We start from the raw sequence: 24,128 nt of genomic DNA on the forward strand, positions 1-24,128 counted from the left end.
AACAAGTCCTTGAATAGATTTCCACTGTGCCTGCAAGGATCCTCTCAGCAAACTCTGAATTTTAGGACACCACTGGCTAACACTTATGGAATTAATTATTGTTTCCTATCATTCAAGCTGTCTCCAGAATGTGCCTGCTCATGGGACAGGCATCATCAAAAACTTCTAAGGAAAAACTTGGAATGTCTTTACTGCTTGAAGTCACCAGAAGCATTGAGGCAGGGAAACTGTTATCTTGTGGTGAGATCATTCCCTTTGCAATGAAGTGCATCCTTGAAGAGTAGTGGCAATACTGGGCTGATGAAAGCTCCCTCCATCACCCTCAGGCAGCACTAGGGAGAGGGTAGAGCTGAGCTTTAATGTCCTCTAACATCAAATAAAGCAGCTGGAAAGTGTTTTGGTCTTGACATTCTACACTGTCACTTACAGGTGTTGAAGTTTTAGGTTTAGCCATGTCATCTGAAATAACAAAAGCCCTTATAACTCAGCTGTAGCTTCAGCATTCATTTCAGGCCAAAGTCCATTACAAATGGTGCTTAATTCTCTAACATCATGTGTTTAAAAATCAGATCCATGGTGAGATGTGCAGAGGACAGTATTGCAGGATGCTAATAAATACCCTTATTGTCTAGGAAGGGATGATCCTTAAAACATAATACAAAGTTTTCCCATTGTCACAATCTTAAAATAAAACTGCACTTTAATTGAAATAATTTTTTTTTCTTCAAAATCCAACATTTTTATGGCAAACAAATCTTCTTGGGACAGGGGAACTCCAAGAGAAGTCCGAGAATTATAGCAAACAATACATTTTTTATTGCTTCTGGTTTTGGTAGCTACCAGCTGCCTCTGATGTTGAAGTACCAATGTGCCCTTTTTTTACCCTCTACTCACAGTCATTTATAAAAGATGAAAACTGCTGACATCTAATCTCAGTTGTTTGGAGGAAGAAATTTACTCTTGTAGCTTTATCTGAGACTGAACCAGTGATAGCATCCTGAAACAATTTCAATCCCACTAATAATCATATTAGGCATTGCATTGTAAGGTAATTTGTGAACTTTTTTTTCAGTTCCTAAATTTATACATAATGCCATTTTTCTTCACTTCTTCCCAAAGTTTTTAACAAATTCACAAGAAAAAGTCAGATTTCAAGTGTTACATATTGTGGAAGTAATAGTTTCTTGAAGAATGCTGTAAACATAACTTTGAACCCTTAAGGATGAATTGCTGAAAACAAATAGAATTTTGAAGACCACAGCCCACAATTTTCTTGAGATAATCTCTCTTTGACTGGAAGATTCTTGTATAACCTTATAATTGGTATTTGGAAGTGTTTTCTTAGTAGTCATACTGGTTCAGGAAAAAAAATATACAGAAAATTTATTTATTGTCTGCTTATTGTAAGCTCCAAGCTGATCCCACAGAGTAGATGGGAGATGCTATTATGATTTTCATCTTTTCTTCAGAAGGCTTCTGTGGAAGGCAGTGAAAATGAAGTAACTTTAGCATTATGTATCTCAAAAAGCACCTTCGTCTTATATTATCTTATTTGAATTTCTGTAAGTAAAGAAGGACATAAGTAATTTTGGAGTTGAATTGAGTAAGATAATGAAAATAATGTTGTTGAAGGTTTTTTCATTGAATTCATGCTTTTGATTCATTAATCTTTCAGTACATTAAAATCTGTGTTTGCCATTTTTGTTACTTTGGTTTTGCTTTGTTCTGAAATACATTTTTTATTCTCCTATTTATGTAAGCTGACAGCCAGTAAAGGCACAGACAGTGCCATTGTGTTTGATGTATCACAAAAGATTGAAAAATTATTTATTGAAAGTATTCAACAAATACCAAATAAATAACAGCAAATTCATTTGACAACACTCAAGGACATTCTTAGAATGCTATATTAATCAAATAGAGGATTGTGTTCTTTAGTCCATCCCATTTCTTAATTACAATTTACAGCTTTTAATCATGGGATGGGATTTAACAAAAAATATAGTTTATGCCAGCTGGTGTTGGATGCAAACCACCTAAGACACACTATGAATAGAAGCAATCACTTATAATCTCTCTATGCTGGTTTAGATGTCAAAAATCAAAAATCTATGCTTTGACCAGTTTCATGCCAATTTGACTCAAACATGTCAAATCCAGCTTGCCTTTCCACACCTTGCTGACAGGCCTCTTTGTTTATTTATCTTTTTCCTTCCCACTTCTTTGTCCCAAAGACCATCTTCTCATAGCACTACTGTCCTTCTTCCCATGCCAGTTTCCTTTTCCTATCCTTCGAACGCGTGCTTGAATAAGACCTTCCTTGACCTTTTGCCATGCCCTCCTGCCTTGTTCTTGGCTCTTGTGCTTTCTGTTTAGCACAGCATATACAGCCATTCTTTCCCTACCCAGAGGCATGACACCAACACCTCATAAGGGTCATGCTGCATTAGAGCCATGCACATTCTCCTGACTCAAATCTCTCCTGCCACCCTTCAGAAGGGAGCTGTGGGTTTGACAGAATATTCAATATCCCTCACTGGGAGCACATCATTATGGCTGTATTTCAGCTTTTCTACACAGTCACACATGGAGATCCAGGCAGCTGGAGCAATGCAGAACCAGGGCTCTAAGAAACGTCTGAAATAAAGATCATTAGTAAACTATTATTGAATGATTGCCAAGGTATATGAGGGTGCAAACACAGGTCTGTAATGCAACAGAAATAAATGAATAAAGATCTAGATTTCTGCTTATGAAAATCTAATTCTACTATTCGAAGGAGAAAAATGGAATCGCAGATAATTAGCAGATATTTGTTACAGCAAGGACAATGGGAGAGATGGGGTACGTTCCCAGGAGTCGAGTCAAAAATTAATCTTTGTTCAATCAAAAATTACCTTAGTTCTTCAGCATTTCAGGAACAACAGGTTCAACAGACTTCCCTCCCCTTTATGTCCACCATCCACATGAAAATGCCAACCAAGAACCACAGGAATATCAGATGTCACTTTTTAAATTGTATTTAACTGAGAGGCTGTTGTCTCTCCAGACATAGTCTGCTCCCACTCTGCAGTCAGCAGAGTTATGGTAGTCCAGCTTCAAACTCAGAAACACAGATCTCTTTCCATACATGGTAATAGATCCCCCTTATCCATCTGCTACAACAAATAAAGGTTTAAGATCAGCATGGATCTTTGCAAATGTTACGTTTTCCTGCCTGAATTTCCTCTGGCTCTGGCGGCCCCTATATTTCAACATGGCATTTCACTTCCTTTCAGTCTAGACTGAGTCCCACCTCCACAGAATTCCCTTCCCTGTGCAACACCCATGGTGCATTGGACCACCATGCTTTCTTGGGTCATACACAGGCCACCATGAAACTCAAAACACTTTTATCAACACTTCAGCTGCAACATGAATGATGTTGCTTACGGTTTCACGACATATTCACGCAGTGCAGGAATTAAAGGGTGTCACCCTGGCAGTGGCAGCTTCACCTGTAGTGACTCTGCAGTCTATCAGACTGTCTCTGTTTTGAAGTCACAGTCTCAAGGTTGTCTCTCTTCTGCTTTTCTCCCTCTACCTTGGGTTGATTCTACAGTGCAGAAAGCTGTCAATGTAATGATTTAGCAAACCACAGAACATAGAATATCTTGCACTCATTTTAGATTCACAGAGGTTTTTTTATGTTAAGAAAAACAGCTCAGTGGCTTTTGCACTAGAGGAAATGCAAAATTACAAGATTGTATTAACTCTAAAGAATATATGGGCATGGACAAAGAAATTGAATAAGCCTGATTCCCTCTACCTTAGAGAGAGTTTCTGCTGTAAAAGGAAAAGAGGGACAAAAGCAGAACAAAGTAAATTTTGCACAGGGTGATTCAATGTTCAACAAAGTGAGAAGCAAAGGTGAAATGACTTGCCCATATATACAAGTATTCAACAAAGCTGGAAACTGGCTCTAGCTTTAGTGACCATTTTTTGTTCCAGGTTTTTCCTGAAAGCAATCAGAAGACATCCTAGTGGGCAGTCAAGGTTCAGGGTGTTATTATGCATCATGAAAGGCTTTCTCTTTGACTTATTTACCTTACTGGTCCCTAGGCCTCTTCTGTCGGGGGACTGTGATCATGGGTTAACTGCCAAATCAGAACAGACTCAAATTACTTGCAGTTTGACAATAGATAAAAGTTGCAATATTTCAACTTGATTTCCTTTCCTCAGGGCCCTTTATTTTTCCCTTTGCCTACCCTGTTCCCCACCACTTCATATTATGAAACCTCCAGTTAAATAACACTGAGTATTTAAATCACATTCTATCAAAAGAAAAAAAAAAGAAAACCAAACAAAACCTGAACTTTTAAAGGTTTTCTGTTCCTCTCTTTATTTTTGGCTGGCTGGGGTTTTCTTTTGGTTTTGTCTGTTTTATTCTTCTGATACTTCTAACTTTTCATGCTGTCAGATCAGTTTGGCAAACTACTCAGGAGGTAGATTGTCTTCTGTGTTCTCAACACTCGTAGGGACCTCCTTGGAATGTGATCTATGGGTTAGATATATGTTATAGTGGACTACCACAATCAGGAAACCAAAAAGAAACAGATTAGGTGTTTGGACTTCCCTTGAATTTAGTACGGTAACTTCCATCAGTTTAAGTGGGATGTAAAAATAACAGCCTCTCAGTATGTAATGTTTAAAATTATTTTACCAAAGTTTACATGATTTAATTAAAAGGCAAGAGAAGATTCTAATTATATAGGATTTAGGAGTACTGATTTCCTACTACAGGTGTATTTATGCAAATTTTTTACTGCAAAAAGTGAACATGAAATTATCTGCACAACTGGAGACTGAAGGAAGAAAAGGGAAAGTTTTACTTGTTCAGCTGCAATATAAATCTTTGAGATTTGCATTTAGTTCTAAATAAATATGCCTGAAGAAAAGAGGGGGTGAAAAAGCCAGAAAAACCTTTTTATCATAGTGTCTGTGTAATTAAGCATGAACTGTTTTTCTTTATGATAAAACAGTTTTCTCCCTCTGCATTCCATGTAAATGCAGCCTCAATCATTAGTATTACAGGATCTCTGCTGATTTCCAGCATTAATAATAAAAAGCGGCAGCTTTATTAATCAAACATGTCCAGCCACCCAAACACCATTAATACTTGATATAATCTCATAGTGCAAATGCACTATGAAAGCACCTGGAAACATTTCCATGAAATACTGACTTAATGGTAAGTGTCAAGAAGATAGATAGTCCTCTATTCTCTTTTCTTTAACTATATAATCCAACAATATAAATCATAAACAGGCCTGCCCAACATTTGTAAAATTACAGTCCAGTCTCCTGCCCATCCATTTAAGTAGCTAAATTCTAAGAAGTTTTGGTCAGTTAAGAACTCTGTTTAATGTTCCATTGCTTCTCTTCTGAGGCCAGGACCAATGGAAGAAATGATGTTTACAAAAGATTTTAGTCCATAAGTAGGCCAAGAAAGATTTGAAATAATACTGAATTGTGGAAATAGCTTTACATTGAAATATATCATTTTGAGGAAGAGAGCTAGTTAAGTTTAAAGTTTTCTTGCTCCAGCTGTGTGAGGCCACCATGTGAGTCAAGGCATGCAAGGAACAGCTTGCTCCTCAGAGTTAATAAGTCCACACCAACAGCTTGCTGGGTAAAATCCCTTGTCTTATTTCATGTTTAAAGAGTTTTTAAGCCCAGTCCAGGCTCCCTCTGGTCAGGAGATCATGCTGAAGGAGAAATGTAAAAGTGTCCTGTAAGTCCATATGGAAAGAAATCCTCTCTTCCAGGTCATGTTCTTCTCCAGACTGAATTAACCTAAAAGCATGCCTATTTGGTGATTTTGCCTTATTATTGTTCATGGTTAATTAATAACATCATTATACAATCTTAGAAATCTGCAAGAGAAGACAGAGCTTGGAAGTGATGAGAAACTGGAAGCTCAGGTCAGGGGCCTGGGACTCGTTGGACCAGAATGCTAATATCCAGGGAGAGGCAAGCAGGTCGTGAAAGGAGAAAAATGAAAAAGAGAGGAGTTTATGGAAGGCTGGGTAAGAAAACTTCTGTCACAGGAAATGAAGCTATGCAGTGTAGGAAAGAGTGGACACAGGTAAGAAGGGAAACAACAGGAATGAGTGGTTGGGAATAGGATGAGAAGCTGGTGAACTGGTGCTGGACCCATTTACACAAACAGCTAGAAAGTTGGAGCTGTGAACAAGGAAAGGCTCTAGAAAGAGGCAGAATATATTAAGCTTGTTGAAAAGATTACATTGCTGTTCTGAGCCTAGAAAGGAGTCCAAGGCTCTCAGACCCCACCAGTCCTCCACTGTCAACAATGCATTTATGAATATATGGCAAAATATCTGTTTTTTTCAGTTTCTGAAATTAGGTGCTAAATGATCTCAGTAACAGTCACTGAGCTCAGGTATCAGTAAGGCTGCAGGATAATCTGCAAATAAAGTAAGGAGAGAAAATATTCAGGGGAACCTTTTCTTCAATCAGGAAGTGGAGAGATTCAATGGAGGCTATGGAATCTAGCAAAAACATTGGATGAAAATCAAGAAATTAAATTAACAAAAACTTCCTAAATGCAACAACCACAAAGCTTTGACCATTTTGTTTTTTGCTATTCACTGTTATCTGAAAGGAGCTGCTGAAAATGTAATATACCCTGCTGGCAGAGCATCAAGCTTTGTGCAACTTGCTAGGTTCCTGCAGGGAAAATCACAGCAATCTGCAGTAAAAACATACTGCTTTGCACTGAAAGACACTTGCAGAACACTGGGAACAAAAAAGAAGGTTTTGGCTCTTAACATTGTAGTCTGCTGGTTTTAACATGGACCCGTGTAAAGAATTACCCTTTCCAATCACAGCCAGAACCTGATAAGGGAATGATAGTTTTCTTCAAGAAAAGATTTCCAGGGGAAAAAATTTAACAGCCAACAACTGAGAAGGCATCATGTCAGATTTAGTTTTAGATTTAGATTTATAGCTGGTTTTGCTCAAAGTTACCCAAGTCTTTCACTGCATGAGAAATGTTGCAGAAAGATTCGAAGGTGCGCAAATTAGAAGCTCCAGATCCAGGACTGCCTTGTTGTCTGTGGTAAGGAATCATCCCAGCTCTCCTGGCCTCCAACTCACCATTTTTGTTTCCTAAAATCTGGATTATTATGGGGTTATGTAGAAATCCATTCAAGGATGGAATGTATGTCTAATCATGAACTGAGATTATTAGTTATTGCTGAAGTTCATTACTTTCAAGATTGAGAGGGTGGGAGAGCAAGGACCAGTATATATGCCAAGATTAACCAAATTACAATTTTACAATTTTTAGCTGCTTACTTAATAAGAAAAATAAGGATTTTTTTTAATAGTACTGTCTACTGCATGAAATCATCCAGGCCTTGATTAAAACCATTTAAAATTGCTAATTCATGGATATCATAAAAGATACTACCAGAATAGGAATATATTTCTGTGTGCTCATGGGAACCAATTACGTTTGCCGTTTCTGATGGAGACACGTATGTTATCTTGTTAGAGTATAGATTGCTCTGTCTGGTATCTAAATGACAACATTATTCATTGGTCCCATTGGCTTAATCAAAAAGCTGTGTTTAATGATTATTTTAAAGAACAAATTGCTTTTTCTAACATTAAAATTCAATGTAGAGAAAACTTTTGAAGTGATAATTTCCAAAGTAATTCATAAGCTAAGAGGGAGTGTGATAGAGGTGAAAAAAAAGTGTTTGATAGGTTGAGTTGGAGCAAAATTGTATCTCTCTCGTTGCTCAAAATAGGAAAATAATCATAATAAAGAAATAATGAAACAGAATGATGACTGCCTGAGGGTAGGTAGCTCCAACTGAAATAAATGAGATAGAAGGTTGATTCAAGGAGAAAATGAAGAATGAAGTGGTTAGAGGTTTTATAATTAAACTGTTTTGGAGAGATTTTCAGAATAAGAAGGGATTTGGTTTGGTTTTTCTTTTTTTTTTTCTTTACTGTGGTTATTTAAATGTTCCTTTTCCAAAACAGACAAGGGTATAAATGTCTTCTGCTTTTTAAGGTAATATTTCTGCAAATAAAGAGTTCTCCAAGGCAGCAGTATTTTTGAAAAAAAAATCACTTCTCTCGCAGATGACCCATGCATCCCTAAAATCTCTGGGAAATGCTGACCAAAGGCAGCTACACATAAAAAATAATAAAAGCTTCAGGTAGTGCTCATAGGTGAACTGCCATTTTCAGTTTGGTATGTATCAATATTGTGGTCCTTGTCCTAAAAAGACACTTAAATATTAATGGAAAAGCAACGTACTTGCATCACAAGTGCTCTTTCAGGCTCTTCCAGGCACTTCAGTTTTAGCAGTGTCTCCTATTCATTTCATGACAGTTTAAGGAGGTCACACCTGTCATTAACAACTCACTAACATTTTACTTCTGTACAAAGACTCACAGTTTTCCATAGCTGATTGGTAGTGCCAGAGAAACCTAATTTCGGGGGCTAAATGAGATAGGGGCTTAGCACAGTAGCCTTTTAACCAAGCAGAGTTAAAAATAAAACAAGAAGGGAAGGATGAAAAAGGATAGGCCCAATGCTTTGGTCCTGCTCCAGTTTTGCTTTTTTCTCAAAATGCTGTTTATTGGAGCAAGTGTACACAGGAACTTTACTCCTTGTACACACGTCCTGCTTGAGAATCTATTTATGCTGTTCCAATCTCTAGCCTGGGCTAATCTAATACCCTTCTTAAATATTTCATATGTTGCAAATCACTGGAATGTCAAGAACTAGTTTTCAGTAAGCAGGTGCTGTCAACACAGATTCAGCCATAACACTTGGTTACTTGGTTTTGCCTTCCCAGGGTGAAATTTGAGACTCCTCTTCCTCCTTGAGCTGACTCTTCCCCTCAGGTTGATACATACAAAGCATCATGAATGCTAATTGTCTTGCTGGGAACTGTGAGCAGCTTGTACAAATAATGTGCTTCATTCTCCAGTCTGGTGGTTTCTAAAGTAGAACTGTTGTTTGTTGAGGAGTGTCATGGATCAGGAGAAGCGCTCCCTTTCCACCCCGCTCACTCCCCTCCCCTGTCCAGTGAGAGATACAAAAGCTTGAGGCTATGGGTTAAAATAAAAACAATTTACTGGGAACAGCACTGAGATAAGAAAAAAAAAAAAAAAGCAGCAATATTTATAACAGAAATGTGCAAAAGAGAGTGATTTATGTGCAAAATGCTCACCGAGTCTGACACGATGCAACGTAACCGCAGATGGTGCCACCCCACTGCTCCTTCCAGCATGGTTTTCCCAACCAGAAAGGAACACCCATCTCCTCTGAAAGAAGGGAGAGTCCAGACCAGTCCTGTCCTGCCTTTTCCTGTGCCATCCTTTCCTGTTCTCCCCCACCCTGGAAATTACCTTCATGGGTAAGGAATAACCTCTTAGACGCAGCCACAGCTGCATCACCATAACTACTGCAAACATTAACTTCTCCTGGTCAAAACCAGGACAGGAAGAGATATGAAAAACTTATTTCTGCTTCTTTCTCAAAGTAGAGAGTTGCTCAGATAGCTCTTAGGCAAAGTAGGTAGTTACATGTGCTGGCTGTTGTGTGTGTGGTCAGGTTTCAAAGGCGTATTAGTTATTTAAATGGGACCCTAACCTTTAAATTCCTGAGTTTACTTCTCACAGGTCTGAATCATATCTTCCCCAGCTAGTTATTTCTATGCTGTTACCATTTTATGTATGTGGTATTTTCTCTCCATGTTGCATTCAGATTCATCTGTGGAAGCAAAGCTCAGGGCAGAGACTACTGGCTGTGAAAAAAATATAAATCAGAGGCTTAAATTAACACTGTAAATGAAATTTTTTGGCTGGCCCTCAGGTACTACATCAAACACTCCATTTTTGCAGTCCTAAATCCTCCAAAAATTGAAGCATTTCTACACTTCTCTTCAGAAGAAGTAATTTGAGTGAAATATGGAATCTAAGTCCTGTACTCTTTGATTCAGATTTAAAACTCATGTTTATAGGAGAAAACTCTCAAAAGTGTCTGTTGGTCAACCTGTGGAGCAGATGGAGTCATGGGGAGCCGGCATGCTGCAGATGCACAGTAGCAGTGGTCCCAAAGTGATCCCACTGAGACTGGAAACCCATCAGTGTTAACAAGGCCTTCTTCCCATAGCAGCAGCGTGGGCTGGTGCCAGAACATGCTGAGCTTAAAGCCTCCCTCATACTCATCCAATTACCTGGTAAATACATGGCATAAGTCACTTGGAAATCTGATTCTCAATAGAGTGAAGAGCTTTTTAAACTGCTACCAAATATTTAAGCTATCATCGGCACAAAATGTTCACCAGGCTGGAGTTCATATCCAGTTGTTTAATGAAGGCAGGGCAGGCAGGGCAGTCCCAGGTCTGCTAGGCACAGCAAGGAAGGCTGTTCATGCTGAAAACAAGCAGTACAACCAGAGATACACAACTATTATGAACTGCCAGCCTCCAGCCTTTCCATAGCCATTCCACCAGTGTAGCTCTTCAAATTTTTAACTCGGTACTTTCACATGGATGAACCAGGCTTGGTGCTTTCAACCAAACATGCAGGAAAATGTGATCTTTCCCAGACTCCCTGAGGTGAGCAGCTCTGGTGCAGGCATGTTCTGCAGTGGAGCAGGGGATCTTGGCATAGGGAGGGATTTCCTGAGCCAAGGGGATCCCTGAGACTGACCAGGAGCTGGCAACTCACAGAGGAGTGGCTGATGAGGTGTGAGTGGGCCAGGAGATAGGGCAGGGGCCACCCCCAAGGGTCTGCCTCATCCATCCTGGTGTTGGCCAATGCCTCCACCCACACAGAGCTGCTGAGGGGAGAGGCAGCAGTGTGGAACTCACTCTGTGGGTAGAGCCTGGACCATTCTGGAACAGGGACAGGCAGCAGACTTGTGTAACAGGACAGGGAGGCTGAGAAGGAATTAGCTCATTTCAAGGATGGTCTGCAGTGGACACACTGCCCCACATGCAGAGGAATGGATGCTTGCTAGGGCAAGGACCAGCAGCAGGCACAGGTGAGGGTGCCCTTACAGCACCACTTCATGACTCTGCAGACTCAAGAGGGAAGACCCATTGCATTTAGGAGAGGAAGAAGGATTTCAGCACGGTCAGAGGGGCTGATGAGAGGACTGGAGCATCTCTTCTATGGAGAGAGACAGAGAGAGCTGAGGTTGTTCAGCATGAAGAAGAGAAACCACCAGAGAGATCTTATAGCACCTTCCAGTACCTAAAGGGGCTACAAGAAAGCTGGAGAACTTTTTACAAGGGCATGTAGAGATAGGACAAGGGGGAGTGGGTTTAAATTTAAAGAGGGCAGGTTTAGATTAGATATAAGGAAGAAAGTCTTTACTGTGAGGATGATCAGGGCTGGAACAGGTTGTCTGGAGAAGTTGTGAATGTCCTATCCCTGGAAGTGTTAAAGGCCATGTTGAATGAGCTTTGTTCTAATGGAAGGTGTCCCTGCCCATGGCAGGAGGGCTGGAACTAGATGGTGTTTAAGGTTGCTTCCAATCCAAACCATTCTGTGATTACATGATTTGGGGAAAAAATATCTTTAAATCATACACTCTGTTCTTTTCTTCTGTCTGCTGACTGGAACTTCAACCACCTCAGCAGCACAGGCATTAAATAGTTTAAAAAAAAATGGCATATTTAGCTATTCTCAAATTGCTCTCATCTTACAAACAGTTGGTTCAAGTTTCTGAATTTTCCAGCTTTGTAGTGTCACAGTCAGAGTTTATCTTAGGTTCTCTTTAATTTGCACGTACCTAATGTACAGTCCTCTTCCACCAGGCCCATGTGAATAAGCATCTAGTGGTGATTTCATCCATTGAAGTACATAAAGCTACTCCACTCCCTCCCAAAACTCATACATTTTAAGGTAATTGCATTAATTGAGTTGAGGAAAACTAGAACCTATGAAGTAAGGATCTAAGACATTACCATATGGTCTTTAACAAGTTAGCAGAGTTGAAAAAGAAATCCAAAGTTTGGTCCAGCTTTGCTACACAGAATACCTTTTGGTTTTGTTTGGCAAAAACTAATTAACTTCTGGCATAAATGGATGTTGTTATCATCCTTCACTACAGTTGCTCTATTCTACAACTGTGAATTGTGAATGAAATATCACCTTTGTGTCACTGAACCATTTACCACGCTCATGCCTTTCTTTAGAAGTCCTTTTCAGGAGTCCTTTCTCCTCTCTGCAGTTCATTGTGGTCACTTGTCCTTTTTTAGGTAATTCAGAGATGAAGCAAAAAGATGTGGGCTCTTGCCCAAGTGAGAAGAGATGTATTTAAAAGTGTTACTGAATGGTACTTAGGGAAAACAGCTCTGTTTCTTCTTTTGCCACAGGGAAGGCATTGGTAGATTTTCTGACAGTATTTAATTTGGCAGGATGCCCTTAAAAATTAGTGCATGTTATTGATCTGTAAGTTAAGTATTTCCCACTGCAGAATATCTGATAAAGAGAAATAATTAATATACACAGCAATTCCTTGGAGATAGCAAAGGGAGGGCTATCTAGAGATTTGGGCTGATTTTGTGACTAACAACTTTAAGTTAACATTATTGGCAGGTTAAGGCCAAGTTTATTTCCAGTTGAACTAAAATAAAAGAAAACTTCTGATGAAAGCAAGTGAAAGTTTGAGCACAGAGTTCAGAAATGAAAAATATTATTCATAAACAGAGATGAACAGATGAGAGGTAGATGGATTTGGATGAGATTTAGGCTGGCTTGTTTATTCCTCACATAGGAGCTCAGAAGTACCAGGCCAAATGACTGAGCAATACAGGAGGACAACACAAGAAAGAAAAATTACTAGTAACAATCAGAGAAAAGGGAGCATTTTTTTAGTCACAAAATTAATTTATTAATAACACATGGGAACAAAGGCACTAGGGAATGTGAAAGGGGAAAAAACAAACATTATATTATACCAGAGGTGCAAGCTGAGGAAATTAATAAGAGCAATACTCATGACCTGATTATGAATATATATTTGAAATGGCGATATCAAGGAAACTTGAAGACAAAAGAGTTATTGTTTGGAATGCAAGAAAGAATGATAGTAGTCCAGTTAGAAAGCCTTGAGTAGGCAAAGAAGGAGCTAAAATAACAGTCAGAAGTAGCATTATCTTTCTCCTGCTGTCAAATGACTTGGAAGTGAATTAGTGACTGCATACAGATCAATATTTTTCTTCATTCTACCAGATAAGACAGCGCACAGAATACAAGCTTGCATCTGTTACAAATGGCCAAATATCTTTGTAGGAAAAAACCCACATCTACCTATAATGTGAAGTGAGAAGTACCATTGCCAGTAGCTTTAATCTGAAAGACTATGCCAGAAAGCTCCTTCTGCAAATATTGGCATTCCTTGGAAACTCTCAACCTTTGCCTTTAGTATTTCTTGACTAAAATGGCATTGTCTCCAGCATGCAGGAATTTGATGTGAGTTAAAAAAGTTAGAGTATAAAAGATAAACCAACTCTTTTCATGCAAGTAATCAATACTTGTTGTGAAAAACAAATATTGCAATGTAACAGGGATATGAAAGTCTTTGAATGCATCCAGAGAAGGGCATGAAAAAGCTGGTGAAAGGGCTGGAAGTCATATCTTGTGAGGGACATTGGGTTTGTCTAGTTTGGATGGAAGGAGACAAAGGGGTGATTTCATGGCTCTCAGCAGCTTCCTGAAGAGAGGAAGTGGGGAGGGACATGTTGAGCTCTTCTTCCTGGTGTTTAGTGATAGGGCACATAGGAATGGTTTAAAGCTGTGCCAGGGGAGGTTCAGATTGGACATTAGCAAGCTTTTCTTTACTGAGAGAGTGATAAAACACTGAAACAGGCCTCCTAAAGAGGTGGGTGGTGCCCCAAGCCTGTCAGTGTTCAGCAGTTATTTGGAAAATAGGCTTAAAAACAGGCTTTAACCTCTGGACACTCCTGAAGTAGTCAGGGAATTGGATTGTTGTAGATCCCTTCCAACCTATTCTATTCTATTCTATTCTATTCTATTCTATTCTATTCTATTCTATTCTATTCTATTCTATTCTATTCTATTCTACTCTATTCTATTCTATTCTATTCTATTCTATTCTATTCTATTCTATTCTATTCTGATGTTACCAGTCACTTGCCCAGCACAATCTCTTCATTAATTAATTCTTTGCTTAACGTATCCTTTGATAACTTGATAGTAATAAAGAGCTGACAAGGGCTTGAGGGTTTGAGGGCAAATAATTTTTCTTCCTTCCTACAGTTTCAGAAATTTAGATAAAATTAACAAAGTATTTACTGGTTTTTAATCTTGGCATTGGTCTTGAACAAAGTTATGGAACAGCTGATCCTGGAATACATTCATACAAACATAGGGGGTAATATAATTATAACCAATAAGCATTCATTCATGGAAAATAACTCCTGTCAAACTAGCTCAGTGTCATCTTCTGAGTTTATACATTTCTGGTGATATAACATACATTTTTAAGATGTCTCACATGATGCAGTATGACATTTTGATTAAGAAGCTACAATGATTAGGAAATCAGTGTCACATATAAATTACCAAATTTTGGTACTTGGAAAGATTTATGACATCACTAGAAAAAACATTATTTGCCAGGACTTTCTGTGGAGATACTACATCTTCTGGCTTGATGCTACTTAACACTTCTTTTAATGACAGAGAAGCAATAATAGCATTGAGGCTTGTTAAGCTTATAAGTGACACAAAGCTCGGGGTCAATAGTAGCTACAAGTCAGGTAGGTATGTAGCCTGGATGAAAGTGACAATATGTATTTCTGTCCTTCAGAACTTTTATTCAAGTTGGAAGGAGGTACTTAGGATTGAAACCTAATGATTTTGCTTTTCCAGAATTGGACCTGCCATTCTGGATGCTGCAGGTCTAAAGGCTATGTAATAGTTTTTGTGAATTAATAGTTATTTCAAAATATACTCCTTGTTTGAAGCTATAGCCAAAGTACCAAGCACAGGTTTTGCATATGTGCTCAGAGAAGGATTATTTTCTGGAAGAAAAATGTTAATATATTGTTATATATAACATATATTGTATATGTTATATTAGTGCAGCTGCTATTAAATTAAGATCTAATTCTGATGCCTGCACGTCAAGAATTATTTTGAAAATTTGTGGAATCCAAGACAGACAGAAGGCTTATCAGAGACTGGAAATAATTCCTCTTGTCGAGAGACCATAAGTGCTTATCTTGATGGATAAAGGGTAATAGATTGCTATCTCTAAATGCCTGCAAGAGAAAAACAAAACTGGCTAAAAATGCTTCAGCAATCTAGCAAAGATGTGTTAAGACTCAAGGTCTGAGTTGATGCTAGATGACTGCAGACTAGGTCTCAGTTAAAAATCTCACTCAGTTAAAACAGAGTTGCCTGTTTTTCCCAAGGAGAATAACTGGGCATTGAAAGAACTTTAAGGCTTGCAGTGCAACTCTACTGCTGGAATTTCTTAAAATAAAGATAGGACACCTTTCTAAAAGATGTTCCACTTTATCAATAACTGGGGTTTGCAGCCATGCTTTCTTCAGAAGATGTAGCCAGATAATCAATATAGATTAGAAATTCAGAAAATGTAGCCAGATAATCAGTATAGTCTCCTTCAGAACACAGCATGGCCAGCAGGGAAGGGCTTCCAACAGTGAGATACTGTTTAAAGCTATCCACAAGAGCATGTTAGGGACAGCTGAGGTGAAGTAGATGTCAGGACTGATAGAAAGAAACAGGCTACTCCATTCCATGATTATATAAAAGATGTCACAGTAATATAATACAGTCACAATGATTGTGAATAAAGCCAAACTCATGAACATTTTTCTTAATCAAAAAGAACATCAAGTGAAGCAAAACGTGTTTTTGTTCAGGGTTTTTCTTTATTTAATGTGTAAAAAGAAATTCTGAGGAAGAAAAAACATTTTATTTGAAAATATTTACATGGGATTTTTTAATGGCTAATTAAAAACTATTTCAGCTGTTTTGGGAATTACAAACCCACCAAATCCAGTCCTGTGGGACTGTGTAACAAACTGCAATACAAATGGGCCTCCTCCCACAAACAACAGCTCTTGGGAGTAAGAATTTCAATACCAGCAAAAAAAGGAGAAGTGATTGGCATTGACAGATGTCATGAAACTGGGGGTTCTCAGTGCTTTTTAAGAGCAAAGTGAAAGCTAGAGTCATTAATGTTGTGTATCCTCAGATGTGCTACAGTATTTGATGCTCTGTGGAATGTGAAAAAATATTCTGTTCAAAAAGCATTCCACAGCTCATCAATAAACCCTCTCAGGAAAAGATTCCTACATAAAAGACATTCATTTTCACTCTGATCCTTCATCTACTTTCACTGACATTGGCAGCTATGGTAATTGTTGTTTTTACTTCATCTGCTATTGTTCACTTCTATTCTTCAAACACAAAAGAAAACCTATGTATGGAAAATAGCAAGACTTCTTAGGAATAGTGAGTAATGGATCATGCCATGCTGTGCTGTATTTGTATATTGATTTTCTCTCAAATTGATACATTAATTTAAATAGAGATTATGTGTGCAACTTTTCTACTGATAAGGCAAAAATTGAACTGGACTAGTAATCATGGTTCAAAGTCTGCTTATGATATTATACATGTTTATTCCTATTATGTGGCTGGAATGAAACTGCATTTTTTGAAATATTTTACAATATTACTTATACCTTACAACAGCCAAATTAAAATTCCTTTGTTTTCAGTGGTTCCATGTTTCAAAGAATAGATGAAATGATACTTCATGTTGCAAAATGAAAATGTCATTATGTCTTAAGTTAATAGGCCTGAACATCCTGAGAGCAATTCTGGTGCTCATAATACCTCATAGATGAATAACATGCCACAGCTTCACATGGCTTAGTGGGAGGAGAACTTTATATACAGTAGTTATGACTGCAAAGAAAGAATATCTGTATTTAGCAGGACAGCTTACGTAATATATAAACATGTAAATTTTATTTATGCAAATAAAAGAGTCTTGGTAATGCCACCAAATGCTAAAATAGTAGTATTTTTTTTTCCTTCTTTGTTTTAATTTAATCTGGAGGTCAGTTTTATTCATGGAACTTGATTCATCTCCTGAGTACATTCAAAGTATCCCAGACACTTAACAGAAAATATGGGATACGGAGAGTGAAATGATTGCAGTTGAATCAAAAGCAATTGTCTTTGAACCAGGCAGTTTCAACTGTCAATGGCACATAAAGAATTGTTTAGGGCATAACAAATACTGACTAATTGGTTCCAAATTACTCTGGTACACAATTAATTTAAGTCTTAAGAAATTGGGTCTTTTGCTTATTTAATTTCAGTTCGTCATGAAAAGTTCCAGTATACAACATATGTATCCCAATGATTCTGGGGGAAAAACAATCAATATAAAGAAGTTAGAACTTTTTGAACAAATCCAGTTATTTTCCAGATTCAGTAATAAATGCCAAAATCAGAGGATGTAATAACTTTATGTGCTGAAAATATAGTTACTAACTTTTAAAAACAGGCTTTTAAAGTTCATTTAACAAAACTGTCATTTTTCAAAACTATTTTGAAAGTGCTGTTTGCATCAAAGAAAATGAAAGTTCAGGAAGGAAGAACAAACAGAAAATATTATATTATTTTATGGTGATAAAAAAGTTGATAGCCTCAAGTAAAAACACGTTTCTTGTTATTATTGTCTTGATGCTACACAAGGCAATAAACCCAACATAATATCTAGTGGTTCTGCCACGTTAGGAAGACATCTTGGTCTAAGCTGACTTTAAAAATTCTTTTTTCTTGAGACAACCTGGAATCTCGTCTTTTTTTTCACATTCTAATCTCACAACATTCAATTTTTATTATGCATGCTAATACAGATGTGTATACTTATAATTGAACACGATTTCTACAGGCACAGTGTTATTAGGGTTAGTTGGTGTCTTGAGGTTTTTTTTTCCACTGTGTATTGATACAGTAATTTGTCTATGATAAAGGAAACTTTAGCAATGATTTGGCATCATGGTATGAATATATTTCTGAAAAATTTGCTTTTCAAATGTAAGAGCTGAAAGCCAAATCTAGGCTACGCTGCTCTAGTACATGCACACACTCACACACACACACACATCATGATAATGCCAAAGGCAATTATGAACTCAAAACCAGAGCTCTTTGAGACAAAGAAAGCTTTTTTGGTCTAGGGCCTAAGATCCTTGCATGTGAGTAGACATCTAGTCACATTGCTGCTATGGCAGTACATGTAAAAAGGACGCCTCTAAAGCCCAGTACACATTTTTTGTGAGATTAAACGTGCAGCTTAAGCAGAAATGTATTAGTGTAGCAGTGCCTGTTACCATTCCAAGAACACTTATGTGAGATAAGGTGTAAATGTCTTTCTCTGCTGTACACAAGCTCCCATCCAAGCACAATATCCAGGTTTCACTGTGGAATAACTAAATGCCAAAGCAGCATAGGGGAATCTAAGACTAACTCTTAAGTGACAGCATGGCCTCGATCATGTTACTCTTCCTTTTGTCTTGGAAGCATTTGTTTTAGCCTATTGTGGAGGAAAAGTTTTTCCCACCAATTAAAACTCTTTGCTGACCGACCCATTTTGGAGCAGTCAGTATAAGCCTGCAATAAGTCTTCAGGATTTCTTCATTATTTATAATGATGCTGAAGAAGATGAAGGTATTTTTAATGATACTTTCATGAGTCTCATTTGTCCTACAGTTTTCTTCAAAATAACTGCAAAATCCTGTTTTCACCCATGTCTTTTTTGTTTTAATGATAGCTGATTTTAGAGTCATAACCACCTATAAGTACATTAAGCTCTTTCTTCTACCATTTTTTAAAGTTTTTGGATCTTCCAAAGTTGAAACTTGCTCCATACCTGGCTGGAGATAAAGTCATGTTAGGATGGGATACCAGCGCTGAAGACAGACTGGATGATGAAGTATTAATTGTAGGCAGTGTAATTGGAGTAGTCACAATCCATCTTTCTTTTCTTCTTAGTAGTTCTACTAAGATGATAGCTTGATCCTCCACAAGGTGTATCTCTAAGGTGGGATGAAGGCCTGGGATGTGAAAAGAGCTAGCTCACATGACTCTTCTATCTGATTTTGAATCATAGAGTCATAGAATAACAGAATGGCTTGTTGCAAGACATGTTAAAGATAATTTTGTTCCAACCCCATTGCCATGGGCAGGGACGCCTTGCACCAGACCAGGTTGATCAGAGCTCCATCCAACCTGGCCTTGAACTCTTCCAGGGACAGGGCAACCAGGGCAACCACAGCTTCACTGGGCAACCTGCTTCAGTGCCTCACCACCTTCACAGTAAAGAATTTTTCCTAATGTCAAATCTAATAGTGCTTTCTTTCAATTTGAATCCATTCCCACTTGTTCTGTTGCTACATGCTCTTAAAAAGCATCTCCATTTTTCTTCAGATAGGCTCCCTTCAGATATTGGAAGGCTGCAGTTAGGTCTTCTGAAGCCTTCCCTTTTCCAGGCTGAATGATCCTCATTACCTAAATTAGGCAGGGTTGGGTTTTGTAACACTGCCTGTGTTTCTGCCTGACTTTGAACTGAGATATTCTTTTCAGCCAGTGCAGAATCTGGAGCAATCTCTTGAACCTGAAAGTTGCACATTTCCAGTTGGCACCAGCACTGACACAATAGTTTTGCTTCCAATTCCACATGCATCTCTTCCAACAAACCTCTCTGGTGAACATTTTGCAGAAACTTCTGTACAAACTGATTAGCAAACTTTAAACTTACTAAGAAAGAAGAGAAACCTAGCCCAGGAAATTAAAACTGGAGCTTTGGGAAGCAAAGATCAGAAAACAGGTTCAGGGTGACATGAATAGTTAATGACAAGATTAAATAAGGTCTTCTCTTGGCTTCCAAATGAAAAAATAAAATGTAAAAAACCACTGAAGATTGGAAAGTTAGTTTTCTTGCTATTAAGTAAATTTGATTTATTAAGATAATGAGGAAGACGATTCAGTCTCTGTGGTCTTGCTGATCAGCAAAGTAATACTTGTGGCACACAGTGTGACTCCTCGTTTTAATGACTAGGCTTTTCTTCTGAAATCAAACTCTTGCAGTAACATGGATAAACTCTGCCACTCCTCATTATTCTGCAGTTCTAGTAATGGACAATTGGCACATAACCTTCATTCACAGACTGAATCTGCTTTGTGTATGCATTGTACCTTCATATTTCAGTTTTTGAAAAGGTAATAATTTTATCTTTTTTCTAAGTTAATTTTCAACCTCAGAGTATAATGGAAGGATGAATGAAAATGTGACCTAAGATGGTATAATATAGTTTGAATAAACAAATTATTTACAGTATATAATTTTGTATATTTTAAAATTTATTTATTTTTAATAAAATAACTAGTTGCAGCCTGCTTAAACATTTTACCTTCAAGGGAGCCATTCTTGATGCAACATAGGCAAAATTCTAGCAATTCAGGCCAACAGACCCTTAGTTTTCAAAAGTAAAAAAAAAAATTGCTATAGTTGAATACTGTTCATTAAAATCCACAGCAGTTATTACATGGGAAATCATTATTGTTCTAAACAGTGTCCTACTTTCAAACTAGGAACTTAGGCTAATATAAGTCCTATGGGTAACAGCCAGCAGTCATCTTGGTTTCATGGGAAGCGTTGCTACACTATTTTGATTACTACAGATTTGTTGCCTAAAGGTGCACATTTTGCTCCTTTTATAGAAAACTGATCACGCTCTGCTTTGCCTCGAGATAATTTTCAATATTTCAGTGAATTGATGGCTGATCATTTTGTTCAAAGTTTGCCTTCCTGGGAATATTATTTAAGTCGTTAAAAGGTAGAATTCCTCTCTGGGTTTAAAAATGAAGTTTATTGGTATTAGCTATTCCAGAGGTCCTTTGCTAGGCAACCACTGTGTGATTACTTTCAAACCAAGTGCACTGGTTCATTGACATGCAGTTTGGGAGGAGATTTTACCCATCCTTCTGCAGAGCTGCAGAACTATCATACAATGACCCCCAGCTGCCCTTCTAGCAGTAGCAGTAACAGCAGGTGGAGCTCTGAAGGCTTCCAAAGGTACAAGGAGGCACTGAGCAGAGCTCTTGAAAGTTTTTCCCTCCCCTGGGTTGTGCATGACTGCAGGATGTACAGAATGAATTGTATCCCAGAAAAAATGAGTCTTTCAGAAGAGAGGAGAGTTTCTTTGCACAGATTATTTTGTGTGTATACAGAAAAAATATATGTACCGTGGCTACTTTTCTTTAATGTGCATGCAATGCTTTCTGATACATAGAGAATACTTACTTATGGAAGGAATAATGTGAAGAGTAATATAATCATCCCCAGCAGCAGCAGCTGCATGCAGTTTGGAGCAGTGCAATAGGGAAAGTAGCCACAGCACATACTCTTGTATGTAATGTGGCTCTTGAATGTAATGAGAGAATCCAGTAATCTCAACAGAAGTTTACTTGGCTGAGGATAGAAATGAAGTGGTAATTTAGCTGAACATTTTAATTTTCCATAGCTATTAAAGAAATTCATTCAGTATATGTTGTACAGAAGCATGCTTGCCTCTGAGAGCTATGCTGGTACTTTCAGCTGAGGGAGGGAGGGAGGGAGGGAGGGAGGGAGGAAGGAAGGAAGGAAGGAAGGAAGGAAGGAAGGAAGGAAGGAAGGAAGGAAGGAAGGAAGGAAGGAAGGAAGGAAGGAAGGAAGGAAGGAAGGAAGGAAGGAAGGAAGGAAGGAAGGAAGGAAGGAAGGAAGGAAGGAAGGAAGGAAGGAAGGAAGGAAGGAAGGAAGGAAGGAAGGAAGGAAGGAAGGAAGGAAGGAAGGAAGGAAGGAGAACAAGCAGAGGAGTTGTGTGTATCCTAAAGGATGAAGACATCAATTTTGTCTGGGAAAAGGAGGAAAATAACTAAAATACCCTTTAAAATATCAAGAAGGTTATTATATTTAAATAACTTTGGCATCCTCACAGGAGTAGCCCACTTTAGCTCTCACCATGGAATCAAGGGGTGTGGTCAAGTCCTTGTGTAATCTGCAAGTGTCTACAAGGTTCTTGTCCACATCTCAGCCCTACGCTCTTGTTTTTTGTAATCACAGGAGAGAAATGGAAATGTTTTGCATGCATTCACCTTCTAAAATGTGCCTCTAAAGCAGATAAGACAAACTATATGCAGAAAGTACCAATTTTTTTTCATTAAGTGTAGAAAGGAGGCCACAGTGTGCAGGTTATCTGCAGAATTTTCCTTCTAGATGTCTAAAATCACAGGAAATTAATCCTGCCTGAAGGACACTAAGTCAGTTAATGACTAATTGTGATGATGTACTCTCTACATCATTTAATGTGCCATAATTGTCTCCCACTCTCATGTTTATCAGTTTTTTTTTTTCATCAAAGGCCTTGGCAGCAGAGACTCTTTATTACTTTCCCAGTATCTTACAGTGCAGTATCTACTCCTGCTCCTGGTTTCTGTGCTGGGTATCATGACCACACTACTGAGAGGAGCAGTGAGCTGTGTGGGTACTGGAATTGTGTGTGTCATATATTGTAATACACAATGGAGGTGTGCAGATTGTGCTTGACTTTATACCATTCTCAGGCAGCTGATCTATAAACACACAGTTTTAGATTCAGGAACTAAGTAAAGGAGATGGAAAGGCTTGACATATTTCCTATAGAGTCTTTGATTTCATTTTTTGCTTCATTTTTTCTTCTACCTTGGTAGACAATGTTTGACTCATTAATATTTCTTCCATGCTTTTCAGTTTGTTCATGTCAGTAGAAGCACTGGTTTACACTTCACCTGACTCTTTACACCTGTTTCTATGAAATTATTTCATTGCTGTGGTGTAAGTCTTTCTTCAGTGAGGCAAACCAGCCAAACAGTAAGCCAGCAGAACCTGTGGTTACTAACCCACATCAGTGCCCTGGTGCCATTCCCTGCACAGAGAAGACTGCTGGGGATTAGTGGAATGACAATAACCCTTAGCCACAAGGCTCACAATGTCATGATGCACTGCAATACCTCCTAGCTGTAACCAGAGTGAGCCCTTTAAGGACAGCTGCTGAAATTACTTTCCAGTTTCTTGGGGTCACACAGTTTTCACTGACACAATTCTTGTGAAAATGTTTGCTTTTGTCTAACAGAGGCATTATGGAAACATTCACAGGCTTGTCAACCTCTTCCAAATATATCTATCTCAAATGGATGTAACTTTAAATATAGAAACTTTTCCTTTTCACTCATTCCCAAATTCCCACCATCAGATTTTTATTTACCTTTACGTTTCTAATTTATGGCAATTCATTGATTTTACAGTGACTTCAGAGATGCTTTGGATGAAAGTTAGTCTTAATGAGCTAATTTATTTTTTATATAATATTTAGCTGTAGTCAAATTATCCACTGTAAGAAATGCATTTGTTTATATGCCCTCTGTTACTAGATGATTAAGCTTTAATTTGCCTCAACTAATAAACCCATTGTGCTTCTGCTTGGGTGAGTTGTATGTACATTCCTCGGGGGATTAATCTTTATATGTTTCCAATTTCTTCATTCTTCTGATGGTTTGCTGTAAGAAGACAGAGTTACTTAACTATTGCAAATGATGCCTTCTGCAAATATACTCTAGAAAGTTAAGGTTTGTAACAAGAAGCCATAAAATTTATTAGGCCAAATCTGATGCAGTCAGACAAAACCACACAGAAATTCTCTGGCATTTTCCTTTACATCTGAAATGGAATCAACCTACTTCATGTGAAGTACAGAAATCAGTCCCAGTTCAGTTTTATTACTGTTACTCACCATGACTGTTTGAGAAAGTGAACATCTCTGTGGCTGGGAGAGCTGTGAGTAGGGCAGAGGTGATAAGGTCAGTAGCCTCTTCTGAGGAGAGAGGAGGGACAGATTATTATCTCCTGTGGAATCACAAGGATTAGCAGACGAGATACAGTGAAAAAAATAATGTAATATGAGATAAACTAACCTTCTTACTGGTTTCTTGAATGT

General features: G+C 38.1%; 1 protein-coding gene across 1 annotated transcript in view; it reads left to right on the forward strand.

Moving 5' to 3' along the window:
- The window catches only part of GABRG3 (gamma-aminobutyric acid type A receptor subunit gamma3), a gene marked incomplete at both ends in the record, with an annotated part of 288,540 nt that overhangs the window by 251,742 nt on the left and 12,670 nt on the right, over positions 1–24,128 (forward strand). The window lies entirely within an intron of this gene.

The sequence above is a fragment of the Fringilla coelebs genome (genome assembly GCF_963513975.1).
Source record: "Fringilla coelebs genome assembly, chromosome: 2".
NCBI lineage: Eukaryota > Metazoa > Chordata > Aves > Passeriformes > Fringillidae > Fringilla > Fringilla coelebs.